At 31.1% G+C, this 10,295-nt stretch overlaps 1 pseudogene; it reads left to right on the top strand.

Moving 5' to 3' along the window:
* The first annotated feature begins 2,714 nt into the window (after positions 1–2,714).
* Positions 2,715–4,116, top strand: LOC149535702 (phosphatidylinositol 4-phosphate 5-kinase 9 pseudogene; annotated as a pseudogene).
* Positions 4,117–10,295: the final 6,179 nt, after the last annotated feature.

The raw sequence follows: 10,295 nt of genomic DNA, 5'->3' as shown, positions 1-10,295 counted from the left end.
GGAACCAAACTCACTAATCAGCCTTTATATTCACATATCAACATTTAAATAATAGTTGCACCTCACCCTTATTAGTTCTCATTATGACATTCCAATACATCTCTCCTATGAATGATCCTAGATTAGATACTTCATTTCCCAACATGTCACAATAGCAATCTCAATTACTTTCACAAATCCCCACAATACAAATGTATTCTTGTCACAGCATGGACAACACCTTAACTAATGTTCCTTACACCATTCAAGTGGTGGTTCCTATCCTAACACACTTTTAGGATCAAGTTAAATTATTTAAACAATTCCTTTGATTTTTAAATACTCTAAGACACACCTTAGATTCGTCTCACACAACTTTGTTAATTAAGAAATCTAAAAGGTACCCTCTTACTATACGCTATATACAGATGCACACAGTCATTCATAACTTTTGAACGAGACCTTCTTTGCTCAATTCAACTAGTAATATTTTGTGTAATTTTCCCCTAAAACACATATCAAAAGATGAGAAAAATCCAATGGTGGGTTTGGGAGATATGACCCCTACAATAGTGCCCAATATTTTTATGATAATTTTTCATTAACCTTCAACAAACTACTCTCTTTCTCATCCAAAATGTGTGTTACCACTTGCATAGATTCCTACACTTATTCAAAAACTAGATTAAATTGCATCCCCATTATATTGACCAATTCCATGGCTTTATTACATGTTGTAAAGGTAAGAGGGCTACATTTTATTGTGATTGCTAACCTTGGTGAGGGTTTTAATAAATTTTATTCAAATTGATATAACTTTCATGAATAAAAATGAAATCAAATGCCACCTTTCACAAAATTTTGTTGATTCAATGTATTAAATATCCTAAACACTTATCCTTTAAAAACTAATAACATTGTTACCACAAATCAGTAAATCAGATTGTTACCATAGGCCAAAAGAACTAGTTTGCATGAAACTCCTTATTTTATTTATTTTTGAATGAGACACATTCACTCCTCTCTCCAATTTTTAACATTACAAGAATATATAAAGAAATCCCATTATTGGGAACCAAAAACAATATTGATTAACAAATCATGCAACCAAGTTTGGGAGGGTTTATCTCATGGAAAACTATTTCATGATTTGTTCTTTTAACAACATTTGATCCTTTCTCTAACTTTGAAACATATCAGATTACCTTATTACATTAACATGGTCATTTAAAGAAATTTTTAAATAGAAACCCTTTTAATTTATTACTCTACCAAACCATGCCCATATATTTCTTTCATTAAACTGGTAAAGATCATCCTATTATTAGATTACCAAAATGTTTCCAAAGCACCAAAATAAAGAAAAAAGCCAATGCTAGAGTAGAAAATACCTAAGAGAAGTGATTACATTAGATGTTGCATGTCTAGTTTAGATAGTGTATACACTGCTATAGGCAGAATAGTGAGTGAAATTACCCATCAAGCCTTCAAAGTCAAAATATCAAACATTTAAAAGGACTAAACTTGATACTTATCAAATATAAGATGAAAAAAACTTTTCAAACTCTTAGTTATGAAGGTAAATGAGTCCAAATATGATTGATAGAGCTATGAAAGATCTAATATAATATGCTTGAGTAGATAGAGGACTATTGCCAGTAGTTACAGGTCTAACCAATCTTGTATAGAGAACTTCCCAATAACTCTTGAAAGCTCCATCCACACTTAGCACTCACAAAAAGTCCCCTATAGGAAAGGAATATAATAACTTATAGGCCTAGTATGATAGGAAATATGGTTGCATTTCTTCTTTAATGTAATTAAAGGTTATAATGACATCATAAACTCTTCAAAACCCTTCCAACTAGTAAGAACACTTCTCGAAGGTTACTAAACAGTCACATACATGTAGAACTCTGCTAAACACCACCAAATAGGTAGAAAATTATAGGTTTGATTTGAGTAGTTATTATAAGTTGATGTTGTTAATGTTACATTAAATAAACAAGACAAATGCTCCTTAAATAGATTAACAAAGACTATGTTTCTAAATGAAACAATCATGAACTAAAGATAGAAAAGGAAATATCATAGAGTAACTAAGACAACTAAGATGACCATCAAAGAAAAATTACAATATTTTAATACCCTCCCTTAATATTCATCATTCTAACAATTCTATTTAAAATAATCTATAGGTCTTTTGGTCCCAAATGCATAGAAGACTACCCCTACATTTGGTCACAAATGCATAGAGAAGGTTGTCTCTATTCTCTTTTAGAATGTTCTACAAAATAAGCCTATTACTAAACTCCCCTTAACTCTATAGAAGTTCTAGAAATGGCCAAGATAATCACAAACTTTCCAACCTAAGATTGGGGAAAAATTTGAGAAATCTATAGGAGGCACCTTCTATGTTTATTATAATAATAAGGCAATCAGAAGCAGTATAGGAGCTAGCTACAAGCTAGTAGAAAATAGATAAAAAAAATAGCAACATATTTCATAGTGGTTGCTAAATGAAAAACATGGGTATGGTAATAAATCCCTCAAGAGTGGTGATTTTTATGAAGAGTATTGGAAGCATCTTTTTAAGGAAGGCCAAGGTCGGTATATTTGGGAGAGTGGTTCTAAATATGTGGGAGAATGGAGATGTGGATTAATGTGTGGAATAGGGATTATGAGTCAGATCAATGGGGTTGAACATGATGGGCAAAGGCTTGATGGGTTGAAGCATGGCCATGGAATCTATAGATTGGAAGATGAGAGTTATTATATGGGGACTTGGAGTTAGGGGCTCAAAGATGGGAAAGGTACATTTTATCCTGCATGTGGAACAAATCACGTTTTGGAATCCTCACCTTCTAGTTTGGATCAACATGAAGATCTCTCTGATGATGACCAAGAAGCTCTTCTATGTCTAATTTTGAAGTTTATTTGAACACTTCTTATGCCCATAGCTCTAAAACAACATCCTCAAAAACCCTTGAATTGAGAATAACAAGAGCCTTTTCCTTTGATGGGATAAGAAGCTCAATTAGTGAGGAATTTGATGATAATGACAAGGGTATCATAACTTGTTATCGCAAAAATTTTCCTATACAATAAGTTGTCGAGAGAGAATATGTTCAAGGAGTATTGATTATTGTGGTATCCAAAATAAATGTGTCTTCCAAGGCTGTGAAAAGAGGCCATAAATAATAGACAAATGAAAGTAAGAGAACGGGTGAAATTATCTATAAAGGGTAAAAAAATTACAACTTGATGCTTAATTTGTAGTTGGGAATCAAGTATGTTGTAGGAAAGATCAGTCCCATACACAAACAAGAGATTGTCCCTGCTAATTTTGATCCCAAAGGAAGTGTATGGATGTGATTCTCACTTGAGGGTTTAGCTTGCATCCCCATCATCATTTTGTTGACTTCAAATGGAAGGACTACTACCCAATAGTTTTTGAGCATCTTTGGTAACTTTTTCAAATTGATGCAGCTGATTATATGCTTTCTATTTGTGGAAATGATGCTTTGTGAGAACTCTCCTCTCTAGGAAAGAGTCGCGCTGTATTTTATCTTTCTCATGATGATCAGTTCATGATAGAGACAATGAGGAAATCTGAAGTAAAGGGACTTCTTTGTATACTACCAAATTACTATAATCATGTTCGTACTTATAAAAGCACATTGATCACTAATTTTTTTGGCCTACATAGTATTAGACTAGTAGGAGGACAAAAGTTCCAACTTATGCGAAGTATGTTCTATTTAGAGCTTCACATACATAGGTTGTTCAATCTAAAAGGCTCATCTCAAGTTTGATCAACAAAAAAAGTTGAAATCGATGAGACTACAACTCTCAAGGATCTAGATCTTGAGTTTGTATATTAGTTTGATCCAAAATGGTGCTAGGCACTTCTAAAAAAAAAAGTGTGATTGCAACATTTTGGAAGCCAAGAGAAAAATGGACTACAATATTTTATTAGGTCTTCATCTCCGGGTGCCACAATATGGTACTCCTTTTTCGCCAAAGAATTCTTCCATGGATGCACATCTGTCAAGTGATTTTTTTAAAAAAAACTCACATTTGATGAGTTTTGTGTTCAAGTGGAAAATACGGATCTTGTCCTTCCAGGAACAATGAGGCTAGTAATAAGGCTAGGTGTGAACATGCCTACTAGCGAAACTTGTAAAACCCTAAAAATTGCTCAAGATTCTCATCCAAAAAGGGATTTTTTTGGTTAGGATTATGATGTAGTTTTGTACTTTGGAATTATAGAAATTCTCCAAGATTATGATATTTCCAAGAGACTTGAACATGCTTACAAGTCCCTACACATTGATCCTCATTTAATTTTAGCAATGGATCCAAAATTGTATTCCAAGTGGTGTCAGGATTTTATTTGTAGAACCTTTCCTGATGATACATAGCATTTGCATTTGTTTCATTGTATGATACGAGTATTGACTACAATTCATGGAGAAGGCTAAAAGCACAAACCTGTGTCACCTTTTATAAAGAAACGTGATATCAGAATGTGACAGTTCAACATTAGTTACAAAAAAAATGGCATTTGTGTTTAAAATATGAAGATGATGTAAATAGATGAAATGTGTAAGAATTGGATGAATTTTATGCCTATAATTTTTATAATTTTTTTTGAGTAAGAATTTATTCATTTTATTTTATTTTGAAGTCCCTTTTCTAGCTGTAAAAAATATAGGGTGTAGTTCCTGTCAAACAACTATATGCAAATCATCTTTTTTTTGTTCTAATTTGAAAACATCTTATAGATGACATGTATATCTAGTGCACAAAAAAGAAAATAATTATTTTTGATGTATGTTTTCTTTTTTATAAGTACTCAAGTTCAACCTTATCAAAATTCAACATTTTTTTCCTCCTGTCAAAGCTTTCCTATGAAATATATACCTTCCTGAGAAAAGATTACATATTCGTGAAGAGGATTCTCTCCTCTAGAGATAAATATAATTTTTTAATTTTTTTGATATGATTTACTTTTTTTTTTCTTTTTTGAGGGAGCATCTTTTGAAATGTTGAAATATCAACTTATAATACTTTGAGATTATAACATATTATAACTAATCAAAACACTCAAAAATTTAGATAATGATAATATTGAATCTGAGATCTATAAAAAGGTATTTTTAGTTTTTCAAAAAAAATGAGTTTTGATAGAGAAATGAGATTTGACCAAAATGGGTTTTGGTATCACAAACAGTGACACAGATATGTGCTTTTACCTAGAATATTTAAATCAAGTGCCTCCAATGAAAGGGTACATATCATTGGGCAACTAGAACTAAAGAACAAATGTACCATGGCACAAACTTTCTCAGTTTACCCAATGTAGGAGAAAACTTCTAGATTTATGTATTGGGGAAAATGTGATTGAAATTTTTTTAGTAGTTGCAAAGCACATTTGCAGGACACAATGTAGAGCTACAGGATATAATGTAACACATAAATTCAAGCTAATCAATAATAGGTTTTAATTTTAATCAAATCTCTATAGTTGTTGATGCTTTCTTATATTTTTGCACTTAAAAAGGGTTGTGAGCCCTCTTTTTATTTAGGTCATATGTCATTTTCTACCTTATCAAATGCATCCAAAAAAAGAAATACTATTTCCATTTAAAATTGATCCTTTTTTTCTCATTTTTAATTGACTTCTTTCTAGCATGCTTGTTATTATATTTCAAACACTCAAATAGTCGAAGCCACATAATTTTTTCTTTATATGATCAAGTTTATAGTGTAGTCTACTGGAATTATTTTTCTATCTCTTCTATTTAGAAGCTTTGTGGATTTGAAGAAGCCTATGGATGAACTTGATGGAAAGCCACATGCTATAGTTGGTCATAGTGGTTTTAGGGTTTCTCTATGATAGTGTGTTCATCTAGGTAAACATGAATTTATTGTTGTCACTACTAGGAACTACCATTTATCTATGACATACATTCATACTAATGAAAATTATTTAAAATAACTACAACTATATTTATTATGAACATCTCTAGAGTGTCATAAACAAAGTGAGATACACTGAGCTTAAATTCTAGAGAAAATTCAAGCTCATGAATTATTGGTTTCAATTTTATGGTAAATTAGTTTTGATTGGATTTTGTAGCTGTATGTGGCATCCTCCCAACTACTTGTAATTGATAATGACTTCAAAGATCTAGATTTATGAACTCAACTCAATGAAGCTGTAAAATCATTGCTATATCTTGAAATGGTTTCCCTTTTCAATGAAAATGATGCAATCAACACAAGGGAATCTCCATATAAGGTACAATATCAATATTTGTGTTGAATTCTTATATCTACTCATCCTAAATCATGTTCAATTTTCAATAGCTAGATATTTGAGTGTTAGACATAAAAAAAAAAAAAATTGAAATGAATTTTTTTTCATTTGATATCTTCTTTTTGCAAGATCTATTTCTAATTTGAAAGTGTATTGTAAAAACACTTAAAGCTTTGAAGGTAAACTTCTCCATATGTGTATTTTGTTGGATTTTACACATCTTCACTAGATTGGATCTATAGTATTAAAAAATTTAACAAGTAAATTTATATTTGATATAATAGGGAATAGATGAAAATGAGTTGTCTTAGGATGACATATTTTATAGATAACTACCATGTTCTATGTTCCCAGACTATTGCTAGATATGTAAAGAACTAATAAACACAAACAAAAAATTGTGTTTGTCAATTTTCCTTGAGGATTCATTTTCACTCCCAAAAATAAAACTTGAGATTCTAGGATGGGGATGAGTTGCTCCCCACTGTACCTCCACCAACACTATCCATCCAATGTTGTCCCTAAATGCAAATTGCATCAAATAGTAAAATTTGAATCCTTTTTTCAAAATTTCCTACAAAACTCTTTAAAACACCATTAAAGCTCTTTAGTCAACAATGAACAAGCTTTCCTCACACCAAAATTCCTTTTTAGAAATTTCCAACAATTCACTATAATCACTATTATAACTTGAGCTTCTAGGACGGGGATGCGATTATCCCTACTACACTTCCATTGACATTGTCCATCCAACACCATCCCTAAATTTAAATTGCAACAAACACTAATACTTAAATGCTTTTTTAAAATTGGATTAGACATATATTTAAATCATCATTAAAGCTTTAGTGACCTAGGTAAGAAAATTATTTGTGAATGAATGGTATGAATGATCCAATATTGAAACAATATTCATAAATTCTTGCTGCCAAACTTTACCATCACTTAAAGATTTACCCCTTGTTACATGTTAAATATTTTCCCTTTAATCTCATGATACGGAGAAGCTAATGCAACATGCAAAACTAATAGAACCCATATCTCGATCCTTTGTTTCATGCCATCTGTTATAACCTAAGACCCTACTAAAAGTATTACCATCTTTACTAGAATAAAAAATAGGCTGAAAAATCCTTTTGAAAATAGCCAACAATCAATCCTTATCTGTGTTCATTTTCTTACTCATTCATGCCTCAAGCTTAGAACAATCCTCTTGAATTTTTCTTATTTCTTTATTAGCCATGTCAATTTTTATGTGAGTTGTTTGATAATTATAGCGTATAATGTCTACATGCTCACCCTATCCCTTTCAAACAAGATCATTTGCTAATCTTCTAGCAAGTAAAAGTACTTTAAGTGAAATTTTCCTCACGCATAACTGCAAAACACATGCCTAACTATGCATTTTAGTACCTACAATATAATTTCCTCAAAGAAGACATTGTAAAGCCATAGAATAGGACTACAATGAATTGGTTGCTTGCATTCTATTTTTATAGAGTTATTTTATAAGGCATCAAACCTCCTTATCAACCTCTTTGCAATGTGCTTGTGTAGGTTCAAGAGCAATTGTTAATGGAACTCCAATAGCCAAAACAATAGATGTTAGAGGCAAAGCCTCTGTTGCACCAGATGTTTTACCAAAAATTGTAGCTCTTTAGAAGAACCTTTATGCAATGCATTGAGAACCCTACTATGTTTTTCATCCATGTAGAAGACTTTAGTACAATCAATAAAGTAATATTTTTCCATTGAATGTGTTCTGTTTTTGCTATGGTATTGTTATTCTATTATTAATAGAACATGCTGCATGACATTTTACATAGCTACAGTGATAATATTACTTCAATATTTGGCATGTAACAATACCACTTCCATATTTTAACACATAGAATCCAATGTAATTATACTTGATGTTCCTGTATTGACTTTTTCCTTCCCTCAAAAGGTGATTATTGTTTACTTGTTTACTTTTTCACTTTTGACTGTCAAACTTCTCTTTAAACAAGAGACTATTATTTCATAATGAGTAGGACTATAATGCTTGGTCAAAAAAAACTATCACTACCCCCTTTCAACTATACTATCCTCTAGTATGTTCAAAGTCAACTTATACTCTTAATAGAATTTCCTCTTTCTTGAACTAAGGCTCTGTCATCATTAATGAATTTGTAATATTATTGTACCGTGCCTTTTTGGCTGCATATTTTTTAAATCTTTCCATATCTCTCTTGACTATGCACTGTAAAATGATTATTATAATAACCATCTTTTGCTATTCTTGAGGGTTGATGTAATGCTATAGGAACTCTAACCATTATAGGCCCTTCAAGAGACCTTGAATTGATAGTGTCCTTGAAATGTCATGTTGACAATGGTCACTATTGTATAAACCTTTGGTTGTCTATATACCATTGAATATTTTTCCTACTAGACCTACCACCCATTTAAACTGTCAATAGATAGATCTGTACCTTGTCACTAGATAGAAAGCTCTCAACACAAGAAACTCTTAAAATAATATATTACTTTAAGTGTCATTTTGAGTGCCTTTTCAATTTTACTATCATTATTATTATTTTACATCACTTGGAAAATTGTTGCACCTTCATCTATCATTATATGTAAAGAAGACTTGTGTCATTGTATTTTTTTCATGGTGCACTTTTTATTCTAATCTTTCTCATTGTAATTTTTTCATAGTGTGCTTTTTATTCTAATCTTTGATTTATCTTTTCCTACCACTGCTTATTGTATTCTTTTCCATTATTATCATTTTAGAACTACCATTGGAGATTAGTATGAATGGGATCTATTAATTCTTGCATGTCTTGGCATAGACTGTAGACTAGATCATAGTGTATTGTATTGTACTCTTACTTTGATCTATATATGATGGAAATCAGGAGGTTTCATAAATTCAGATATATGCATAATTTTGATGATAACTAATAAAAAATTATAATTTCAATGTTCAATAAATTTTTTAAGCTTTTTTTAAATCACAAATTGTAAATTTTATTTGGTCAATATGGGTAATTGCTGAGTCCATGCTTTTGAGCTACAGTTTGGACTACCTTAGAATTAATTCCTATCTTTTTATGCTAATTTGATCTGGTAATGACGTTGAGATCTAGACCACCTATATTTTGAAGTTTTATGTGCCATTTTGAGATTTAGTAAGTTCTCAACATAAAAAAATTGTAGTATAGTGCAATAATCAACATAGATGTTCTAATATCAAATTCCCAGTATGACAGTTTAGAACATGCATCCAATGATAATTTTCTTCTTATAAATTTTGATAAGAATTGCAAAGCTGATTCATGTGCTCATATCAATTACATTAGGAAAAATCACTTTACCCAAATTGACCAAAGACTTAATCTTTAACACCCAAATAGAAAACAGTAGTAAGATACATTGAGATAAAGGTTAGGAATCATTTCGCATTAGATAGAAATTATATAGCTTCTATGCACTCTATCAAAGGTCTGGAAATATTGGTTGTAGATCTAATGTAAGGTTGTTACTGGTCAACCAACCACCCAAAATACCATAAAAGACCTCCAAAAAGACAAAATATATCTAAGGTTCTTCATTAGCCTTAGATACACTCAACACCATGAACCAACTTAAGAGGCAAAGGAAATATCAACTTGTAGATCTGATATTATTTTCCAGAATTATTGCAAGTCTAGAAAATAATTGATGGATGTTAAATTACCCACATAGAATATATAATTCACTTCCAATCTTGAAAAGAATGCAATCTTCAATAGTCAATAAGAAACACCCACCTTAAATGTCACCAAATAGTCATCAAGGACCATAAAATGATAGATAAAGCATACCCAACAGATCTGAAAATCATATACAATGGTCTGACAGTAAAATAATTTCATCAAAATCCAACTTTTCCATTAAAGACCACCTTTAGACTCATCTAAGAAATAAGGTTCATACCCAACACCACTAAAGAGGTCATAAA

This window comes from Cupressus sempervirens, chromosome 10, assembly GCF_028749045.1.
Source record: "Cupressus sempervirens isolate cs-2001-9-10 chromosome 10, ASM2874904v1, whole genome shotgun sequence".
NCBI classification, from domain to species: domain Eukaryota; kingdom Viridiplantae; phylum Streptophyta; class Pinopsida; order Cupressales; family Cupressaceae; genus Cupressus; species Cupressus sempervirens.
The sequence above is the reverse complement of the archived record's forward strand: the minus strand, read 5'-3'. Positions and strand labels throughout refer to the sequence as shown.